The sequence below is a fragment of the Silene latifolia genome, chromosome X, assembly GCF_048544455.1.
Source record: "Silene latifolia isolate original U9 population chromosome X, ASM4854445v1, whole genome shotgun sequence".
NCBI lineage: Eukaryota > Viridiplantae > Streptophyta > Magnoliopsida > Caryophyllales > Caryophyllaceae > Silene > Silene latifolia.
Genome location: NC_133537.1, coordinates 137555950 through 137566823, shown reverse-complemented (window position 1 = coordinate 137566823; position 10874 = coordinate 137555950). Strand labels below are relative to the sequence as shown.

Sequence of the window (10874 nt, the reverse complement as noted above, 5' to 3'; positions counted from 1 at the left end):
TGAGAGAAGTCAATTTGGAGGGATGCCTAGTGAAGATCCTCATTTACATATGGAGACTTTTTGTGATTATTGTGATGCAATTTCTCAAACCGGAGTTACTCAAGACCAAATCCGATGGGTATTATTTCCTTTCCTTGATCGGTACCGCAAAGCAATGGTTGAAGAGCCTAGACAAGGCTACCCTTGGTATTGATTCATGGAAGAAGTTAGCACTTGCCTTCTATAAGAAATTCTATCCCCCGGATAAAACAAATATGTTGAGAGCCCAAATCACCGGGTTCAAGCAAATGGATGAGGAATTGTTATATGAAGCATGAGAGAGATTTAAGGATACTTGTCGTTCTTATCCACACCATGGACTTAGTGAGTGGTTCCTTGTTCAACAATTTTGGAACGGCTTATATGAAGACTCACGCAATGTGCTTAATATGGGATCCAATGGGAGGTTTACCGAAGTTGATGACAACCAAACATGGGCCAAACTCGAAGAGATGGCGGTTCATAATTCCCAATATAGTAGGCCTCAAAAGGCCACTAGAGGAGGAAAGCATGAGGTAGATTCCATCACACAATTGGGTGCTCAACTAAGTGCTTATATTGACACCATCAACTTGAAGTTTAAGAAGGCCATGGCTAAGCTTGATGAAGCTTCCAAATCACCCAAACAACATGTTAATGCTATGGTGGCATTATCCTCAATCCCAAATGGAGTGTGAAAGTTGTGGAACCTTGGGACATGAATGGTCGATCCCTCTTTAGAGGTTTAGTTTTCGGTACTTGTCGTTAGGAGCACCTGGACCAAACAAAATTTATAACTCCACAAACAACTCTACTATTAGTAAAGAGGCAAGTAAAGGTCGGATCCCAAGGGACGGGTATTGAAGTGAGATTTTCAATTGCAAGTAGCGGTGTCTAGCGGTGTCACAATTTGGGGTTGGAATAGAAGATCACTAAACTAAATAGCAATGAAAGTAAACAAGCAAGATGATTAAAAAGAGATGTAAACAATTGATAAAAGGCACTAGAGTGTCATGGGGTCATAGGGGATTCATGGGAATTGATCATACAAACATATTCTCAAATTATAAGCAAGCAATTATTGTTGTGATGGATTGAGTTGGTTTATATCTTACAATCCTAGGAAAGTTTGGGTCCCGAAGCCAAATCGATTAGATTGTACAACGCCTACAAGTCGACTTAATCTTCCCTACTCAACTATATGCTGTTGGAATATGTGTCCTCCGACAATAATGCGATCACAACTGTTGATCATGATGATCACATGTTTAAATCTCATTTTAAGAATACATGTGGGATGTAATAATTTTACAGTCAACTGGTCCACACATATCGGTAATGATTGGCTGACTAGAGTTTGACATTACTGTCGTGCGACGGTGGTGATCAGTTGATCCCCTTAGGTCATACCTAAAGGGTAACCCTCTTAATTGATTATTTAATTGATCGTATGACGATACGGGTTAATTAAATTACTTAAAATTGACGGACGATTTTGGAAGTAATATTTACGTGTCTCATTGTAATTTGATTAAATAAGATACGGTCTAAGTAATCGAATTGTTTTATTACTTAGATGAAATTATTGTTTACGAAAACAATTGAAACGGAATGAATTGATTATTATAAATACGGAATGTTGTAATTTATGACTCGGGAACCCATTACGGTACAAGTAATTATGAATTACTAGGTTAACTTTATTAGTGACATATTTTATCAATATGTTGATTTTTAATTGTTAAAAATACACTTTATATATAAGATGTCATGTAATATGTCACATGTGACATATTGACAAAATCACAAATAAAATGGACTCTCCATTTTATGTGTAGGTACCGAAATGGAGGGAGTGTGAGGATAAATATTGTGTTTTTTATTTTAAATAGGAACATGATCATTACCTCTAGGGACTAGCCTTGCATGCCTATATTCTTGGTTAGAGAATGAAGCCCATGCATAGGGCACCCTTCCCACACCCCCACCGGTTTTCTAGAGCACCATAGAGGGCTTTTCCTCTATCAATTATTCATTCACAACTTGAGAAAATTTCTAGTGAAAGAAATAGAAAATACTCTCTACATCTTAAGAGAAATTAGAGAGATAATAACTTCCAAAATTCCTTCTCTATACCGAAATAATAGAGACCAATATAAATATTTTGGGTCAATTTTTAGTAAGATTTATATTGTTCTAGTTAAATAATATTTATCTTTTAAGGGGTTATCTTGGGTATTCATCTTTGGGAGAGATTCTAAGCTTGAATCTTTGTTCATCCATATGAGGAAAGCTCAAGAACAAGTAAGAAGGAGATTTACTTGTGCCCTTTGATCCGAAATTTATAGTAAGGAAAATGATTTCTTCACTTATCTATTTTAGTTTGCATGCATAAGATTTGTATTTAATTTTATGACTAAATTAAATTTGAACATATATGAATATATTGTATAATGAGATATAGATTTCCAACAAGCGGTATCATGAGCATTAGGTTGTTTGCATGCAAATCGGTTATAGTTTTTCCGAGTTATACGATTAACATATAAAACTTATAAATTTGTGTTTATTATGATATATCACGAAATAATTTTTGCATGTTAAAGTTTCTGATCCTAAAATGTATTTAGGATATTTTGGTTAATTTATGGATTTTTATTGTTCATTTTATTTAATAATGGCATTAAAATGTGATTTTATGATAAAAATGTCATTTTCGGACTAAAATTAGCAAAACTTCGATTTTTCCAGTGGTTTTTGGATATGTTTTCACATATATTATTTTTAGATGACCTGTAAATTTTCATAATTTTTGGAGTTCTTATGCTCAAAATATGGATTTTTCATGATAAAAATCGATTTTAAATAAAAATGGGTTAATATGAGATAAATTTCGAATCTGGTCATAGAAATTTAGTATGTTGTCAAATGCAATTTAACAAGATGTGTGTAAAATAATTGGCTATAATGAAGTCTTTATGCATGATTTATGAATTTTTGATGAAAAATAACATAAATAGTGACTTAATTAGTGAATAATTGCTAAAACATACTTCATGACTAAGGAAAAACGTCACATGTTGCATTTTATTGCCTATTTCAGATCTAAAATTGAAAAGTTGATAAATATAATTTTTCTCATATTTTATGGTTTTTATTGATAAATCCGATAAACCGCAACATTGTTTTTTGAACATTATGAGTGTCATGGTATTTTTCCAAAATGTTCATGAGTTTAAAATTTCAAATTTTGAATTTATTTGAAATTTTTATGATTTATTTGAAGTTTATGGCATTATATTGTAATTTTAAGTCCTTTTATGAACAATATTAAGTAATATAAGTTAATTATTGTCAAATGTTAGTGGAGACTAATTTTGAGTCCTAAGATGGTTAGGGTAATTAACTAGTACATAAATATGATTTTATGTAATTATTGTGATTTTTTTAAAAAAGTTAAATCACGCAAATCCATAAAAACCGATAAATATACGATATTGGCTCCTTAAAGGCGATTTAGCATAAAATTTAGCATGTTCATACATATTATAATGCTGCATTTTATTTATGATTGTCATAATTTTATTTTTTATGTAATTTTGAATTATGTAATTTTACTTAGTATGGCCTTAGTTTTAATTGATATTACCCGAAATGTATGGGAATATCGATTCGGTTGTAATTTATTGTGATCTCGTATCACCGTTTTGTAATTTAATAGATTTATTTTATTTTAATTACAAATGTATAATAGGAAATTATGTAATTTATTATGTAATTTATTTATTTCGGAGTTCCTTGAAGACGGTGCCGTTTAAGAAGGCGATCCATTAAAGACGGTGTTACCTCGAGATGCGTGCCAAACCCGAAGTTCAAGGGACCAATGGAGTTGGTTTCCGAATATGTAATAGTTTATTAGATTTACTATTTTAGGAAGGCCATACTAGGATTTAATTTATGTTTTGCATTTTATTTATATGTTGCATGCATCGCTAAATCACCATAACTAAAACATGCATTATCATTTTAAATCGAGTTTTTCGACCGTGTCAATTATAATTATCGTATTTCACCGCTTTAGTTAACTTAAAATGTGATAGATAATAAATTGACATGACCTCTCGCTAAAAATAAACAATTGAGACTTAGCCTTACCAAAAAGTAGAAACCATGAAAACCTATTTCGCGAGGGAGTGCACTCGGCCACCCCGGGGTACAAACCTTGTTACGTAGGTGAAGTGGGTGATAAATGTCTATCCACCGAATTCATGTTGATGAGGGTTTCATCGGCTACCCCGTGCCCAAGTTAATGTGAATTTGGATCATGGACACATTTATTCGAAATTTGGGTTGAACTCAACAAAAGTAATTGATAAGGGTTTCATCGGCTACCCCGTGCCCTTGTCGGATGTGTTTTGGGCTAAAGATAAATGTTAATGTAATTTTATCGACTGAGAGTTCTAAAAGTAGAATCGATTAAAGAGTTAATCCACCGAGTTATATTGATAAGGGTTTCATCGGCTACTCCGTGCCCAAGTTCATATGAATTTGGATCTCGGAATCATTTATCATAGTTGGGTAGAGGTCACTATGTAAATGCGTAAATGCTTTACTTGTTATTTACAAGTATTAATAAAACGATAAATGTTAAGTCATCCACTATTCCGTTATCATATTGTTCTATTTCTTTACCACAATTCATATACGATATTATTTCGTTTTTAATTCAAATCTTCATTAAAACATCGTAACAAAAGACAAATATGAATTTTTCTTCTAAGAACCTCGAATTATCCATTGTAAGGATCTCTTGTGAAGAGTATAGATGGAAGTTATTTGTGATCAAAAGGGTTTTTGATTCTTGACTAAACATATCTACCTACAATTGTTTCTCATATGCTTAATTGAGTTAAGTACTTTGAAACGTTAAATCATTTTGGTAACTAGATTTGTTGGAAATCAAAAATGACCAAAATACCGCAACCACTTCAATGAAAGTTTTAAGACTAAACGAACGAATGAAGAGTAGTCTTCATGAAATTAAATTTTGCTTCACTAAGCAAAGACTCATTGAAATGAGTGGGAGCATTCTCTTAAACCGTTAAGAAAAGGATAAGATTCTAAGAAGTAAAATTAGAATGGAATTGATATAAGATAATGTTAAAAGTAACGTTATTGAGAATAACGATACTAAACCTATCAATCCCGACCGATAAAGTTTCCATTGTCTTAATTGTTGGACGCTAGAAAGGAAATTACCCCAAATTATTGAAGAATCAACAAGTTAGTTGTGGGACATCTAATGAGACCTTCTTCTTTAAATGTTTATTTGATTAACATAAATTTTGCTAGTACTACTTTATCAACATTAGAAATCAGTGGTGGTTTTCATCATTGTACTTGATACATAAGATGATTATAATATGACGACTAGCATCAAATGATGTTGAGAGATAGAGTCATTGTGTACTCAATCTAGCTTTTGAGTTTAAAGTTGTACTTAATTGTGACTATTAAGTACATAAACTCCAAATAAGAATATAAATTTGTTAAGATACTGTTCCGGGTGTAATTCCAGAGCAGTATTGTTTTACCACGTAAGCTTGGTGAATGGATGTCTTTCCTTGCTTTGACTCTTCCTCTCGGTCTCTCCTGAAACGATGAACAAACTGAGGGCTCGGCTTTGCACCGAGCGTACTCACTCCGACGCTCAAGTCAGTGAACTTAAAGGGATTAAGTTGTGTGTTACTTGACAAAGTATACTGTAGAGAGATAAGGGAGTTTATACCAGATGAATAGTGAGTTTTAGGTTAGATTGTGGATCCCCTTCTCAATGAGAGAAGTGGAGTATTTATAGACTTTCACCTTTTGTCACGTAGTGGCCAAGTGGCCAAGTGGCTAGCAGGTGGAAAGACTGTTCTACCCTCGGCCGATGGGCCCATGGCAGGCCGGCTGACTCCATGCCGAGGGGTCTTGGATATGAGTACGCGGATATGTCTCCCTACCGGGTGATTGCCCACCGAGACCCAGTGACCGGCCGACAGTGCGTCGGTTAGGGCGGTCTAACATGTTGACTTGCTGTCTCTTGATCCTTGACCTTGCTCAATATGTTGACTCGGTCAGGGGGTGCAGAATATGCCCCATAAATTTGCCCCCAGCGTAGTCTATGTCGTGGTATGGACCTTCGATGAGTGTTGAGCGTATTCTGCGCAAGTTGAAAATTCTTCCCGCTTCCTCTTCCTCGGCTTGCTTCGTTCAGCCGTACCATATCCCCCTTCACATGGATGTGTAATGGACATCAAATGTGGAAAAGAAGATGTCGCTGGCCGGCGGGTCCAAGGTTAAGAGTGCCGGATGCGTTGATTGCCCCCGGCCGATGATGCCAAGCTTGGTTGATCAGCTGGCCGTTTGGCAAGTAGATAACAAGGAGCGTGTTGAAGAAGATACGTCGATTGGCATTCTGCCAAGTAGCGTGTCAAAGAAGATTGGTAAATCATTGTGACGATTGATATTCCGTGGTCGCATGCTTGACATGTGTCTCGTTGTTGATTGGTTGACGCTTCATGGGCTTTGCCCTGATTGGTCGGATTGAGTGGGCTTTGCCCTATAAATAGGAGAGTTAGCCCCTGAATTTGGCCTTCCAAATTCATTCTCTCAAAAATTTTCTTCTTCTCGCTTAGTTTTCTTTGACGAAACTTCTCTCTAGTCTTCGAAGCGTTACTCGGCGTAACACTCTTCCCAAGGTAAACAAACAAATTTTTCAACTTTTAATTGTTTAAGTTTTTGTTGTGAACATGTCTTCTCGCGATGCCGGACCTAGTAATCCTGCGTCGGGGGGTTCCCCGTCGCGCCTTGATGAGGAGGAGGCACTGGCCGCCAACCCGATAAGGTCTGGGGGCCCTAGGTCTCCTTCTCCTGAGGTTGATGATCGGTATTTGGGTGGTTTCTCGGATGATGACGATGGTGATGATGACGGTGATAATGACGGTGATGATGAGGAAAGGACTCATCCTGATGAGGAGAGGCCGTAAATCTGGACCACGGCGACGCTTTGTAAGATCGGCCCCGATCGTGCTTGGACCCATAAGTTCGCCGATTGTTCGGTCCTGGACTTTTCGAACATCATTTCTCCTTCGGCAGGGAGTATAAGATTGTTATTCCTAGAGAGGGTCGGCCGTTTGTTGCCCTCCCCGGTTGCATCGGTGTATACATGAGACACCGGAGTATGGGCTCCGGTTTCCTCTCAATGCATACGTTGTCGCCATAATTAAGGCAATGAACGTCGCCGTGGCGCACCGCATCCGTTGGCCATCAGGACGCTTGTTGGCTTTGTGTGGCTATGTCAGTTTAAGGGGGAGGCCCCAACGGTGAACCTATTCCGCCGGCTTCATCACCTTCGACTGAACATCCAAGGTGGCAGGGGGTGGTATAGCATACAGACCGAACCAGGTTATCTCACCGTCCCGAAGCTCACTTCCTGCAAGGGCTGGAAGAAACGGTGGGTATATGTTGAGGTTCCAGGGGATTATCCACTGCCTCGGTCCTTCCAGCACCAAGTCAATTTGCGGTGCGAGAGCAAAGGGGAGCGTGAGAAATATGTCTCCTGAGGCAAGCTTAAGATGGACGCCTTGAAGGTCCCTCTTAATCCGGACGAACGGCGGGCAATGAAGTTGTTTGAGACGGAGAAGGATGGGTCGCCGAAGGGATGGATGCCCCCGACGCAGATCATTCTTCAAGATGAGCCGCTCTGCCACGTCGGCCTCATACCGGCCCTAGCGCAGGGTGAGTGGGGTCGGTGTGAGGCCCATCTCTGCTTTTAATGTTTCTGTTTTTTGAACTTTGATTTATTTCTTTTGTTTAACTCCCGCTTCGTTTCTTTTACAGACCGTTTTGGCCCGGATCTGTCTGAGGAAATCCTCTTGAAGATGGGACTTGACAAAGACAAGAACGTTGTTGAGATGCATCCGAAGGCCGATGCACGTGATCGCAGACCGGCGCCAAACGACCTTATGGACCAGTAGTTGAAGGGCCTAGATACGACGGCGGCCCAGGCGAAGGTTGCCGGTAACATACCGCGCCGAACCCGAAAAACAAAGTCTTCGGCGGCGGCGGCGTCAACATTAGTTCCACCTCCAATCCCTTCAGTCCAAAAGGAGAAGGTGGAGATCGTTAATATTACCGAGGAGGAGGTCACCTTGGCAGAGGAATCTCCTCTCTTACGCAAGAGAAAAGAGATCTGCTGCCCGCATGCCGCCGCCGTTGTTACTATCGGCTCATCACGCGCGAGGCCGGCAAAGAAATGGGTCCTCCGGCCAAGAAGGCCAAGCCTGGTATAGATCTATCCTATGGCTCAGACTTAGCCGGTTCATTAGGCGTTCCTGATGACAGGCTCTCTGGTATGTCCATGAATGTTGACATGGATGCTTTGATTGAATTTTTTGTAGATCAACCGCCGCCGTCTACCAGACACACTGTTGAACGGCGTCCCGAGAAGCGACTGCGCGCAGACGGGTGGTAAAGATGCCACCGTCGTCTCCTCCTTCCCGAAGCCTACCCCGCCCGATTAGGTCGGAGGGCCTAAGTTTGTCCAGGATGCTTGGCAAAGTGGGTGATGTGGCCGGTGCTCATATTATGGAGCAAGAAAAGGTCATGGTGAAGTTGCCCCACGCCTTGATCGGCTCGGGCTTGAGCTCGCCGCTCAGCGAAGAAGGAAGCCGAGAGGGCCAAGGCCGAGGTCAGAAAGGCGGTCCATGCTGAGCGAAAACTTAGGGAGGACACTGAAAAGGCGGTCCTTGCTGAGAGAGCTAAGGTTGAGGCTGCGGGGGCTGAAGCTGCTAAGCTGCTGGAGGAGCGTGACAATCTTCAGGCCGTCGTCGACTTCACTGCTAAGAAGAGGGACGAATGGAAGTCTATGTTTAAGGCCTAGGGGAAGGTGGTTCGGAATACGAGGGCTATCATCGCCCAGAGGGAGTTGGACATTGAGACGCTCTAAAGCAAGATTCTTCCTAACATGTGCGCCCAATACCGGGACCTGGCCGAAGAAGCCGCCAGGGAAGTGATCGGGGAGTTCTTTCCTGAAGGCTCCTTCCCGTGGGAGAGATTTGACGAGCTGCTTGATGACAAGCTTGATGCTAAGGAGAAGGCCGCGCAGGCGAAGGCCGCTGAGGAGGCAAAGGTGAAGAAGGAGGAGGAGGAGGCTGCGGAGAGGGCGGCCCGGGATGCCAAGGCGAAGGAGGCCAAAGAAGAGGCCGAGAGGTTAAGGGCACGTGAAGCTGCCGGATCTCCTTCTGGGTCGCCTATCAAAGATGATGTTGCTGCGGCTACCAGTGGTGAGCAGCAACTGGCATAGGGAGACGGGCGGCCATTGCCAGACTCACCCGGCATCTCGGATAGCTTTAGCTGTTCGGGGGCCAACTATTGAGCCTTTCCTCCCTGCCATCTTTTGGCACTTCAAAGTTTTATGTCCTGTCCTTTTTTTGTTACTTCTTTTTGTAAACTTTGGTAGGTAGTGTTTAGGCTATCCCAATGGGGACTACTGCCGTCGCCCGCATTCTCCTTACCTGTAATCATTTTCAATAAAGCTTGTTTATTGGCCCTCGGCTTGGCCGGGGCTTTGATCACAATTCTTCACTTGTCTTCTTACGTTATTAATTGAGCGCTTTTTTCGTTTTTACCTTCGGCCTGGCCGAGGCAGTTAGAATGCGTATCTCAACTGTGCTTAACGTTTTTTTTTAAACATGTGAACATGTTAGCGTATCGACCGTTGTGTCCCCTGCCAGGCCTTCGGTTGGCCGAGGCGGCTAGAGGTTACGGCTCGGCAAACTGTCAGATATCTGTAGACATATTGATCGCTTCCTCTGCCAGGCCTTCGGTTGGCCGAGGCGGCTAGAATTGCGTCTCAACTGTACTTATACGTTCCTAAGGCATGTTGGTCACTTTCGCGAGTATCAATCTATACGGTAGTGATCGCTGTGGCGTCTACTTCTTGGGGTGACTGCCCGGCTTGCACCGTGGCGTCTACCTCGATATGACTACGGGGGGGAATAAACACTTTGATGGAAAACTTGGATGATTCTTCATTAGATATAAACACGCGTTGGGGTGCCAACAACAGTTTTGGACACCTCCGCCGCTATACAAAGTATTTCCTGAGGTTGTTAGTGTTCCAATGGCTCATCAAAGGCACACCCTCCATGTCCTGTCGGCCCCCGGTATGTACCCGCCTCATTTCTTCAACCACTTTGTAGGGACCCTCCCGCCTTGGCCGTCAATTTACCATGAATGTTTCCTTTGTTGGTGGCGGCCGACTTTCTTAGGACTAGATCCCCTACTTTTAAGTCCCTTTTGTGGACTCTTCGGTTGTAGGCTCTTCTCATTCGGTTTTGGTATACTTGCCAAGTTGAGGCGTCTTGTATTTCGGCTTTCTTTGACCAGGTCTAGGGAGGTTCTCGGACCTTCCTCATTTTCAACCGGGTTAAAGGTGGCCGTTCAAATGCTCGGCACCGCCGCTTCAATTGGCGGGATCGCTTCGGACCCGTAGACTAAGTGGAATGGACTGTGCCCCGTTGCTTCTTTCTCCGTGGTTCGAAGGGACCACAGACGCGCGGGTAGTTCATCGGCCCATCTTCCCTTTAGGTCTTCAACTTTCTTCTTCAAACCGTGAGGATTGTTTTATTGGTCGCCTCCGCTTTGTCCGTTGCTCCGTGGGTGGCGACGAGGAGTATGCAAATTTGATACCAAGTTCTTCCAACCAGTTCATTATTGTGTCACTCCAAAACTCTCGGCCGTGGTCAAATACCATGACTTGGGGTAACCCAAAACGAGTTATGACATTTTCCCATATTACCTTTCTTACG

At 41.6% G+C, this 10874-nt stretch overlaps 1 non-coding gene across 1 annotated transcript; it reads right to left on the bottom strand.

Annotated features, from left to right (window-relative positions):
* Nucleotides 1-254: 254 nt before the first annotated feature.
* Nucleotides 255-361, bottom strand: LOC141625455 (small nucleolar RNA R71). Its single transcript, XR_012535235.1, has one exon. It is a non-coding gene; the product is annotated as a small nucleolar RNA R71 (small nucleolar RNA).
* Between the last annotated feature and the right edge of the window lie 10513 nt (nucleotides 362-10874).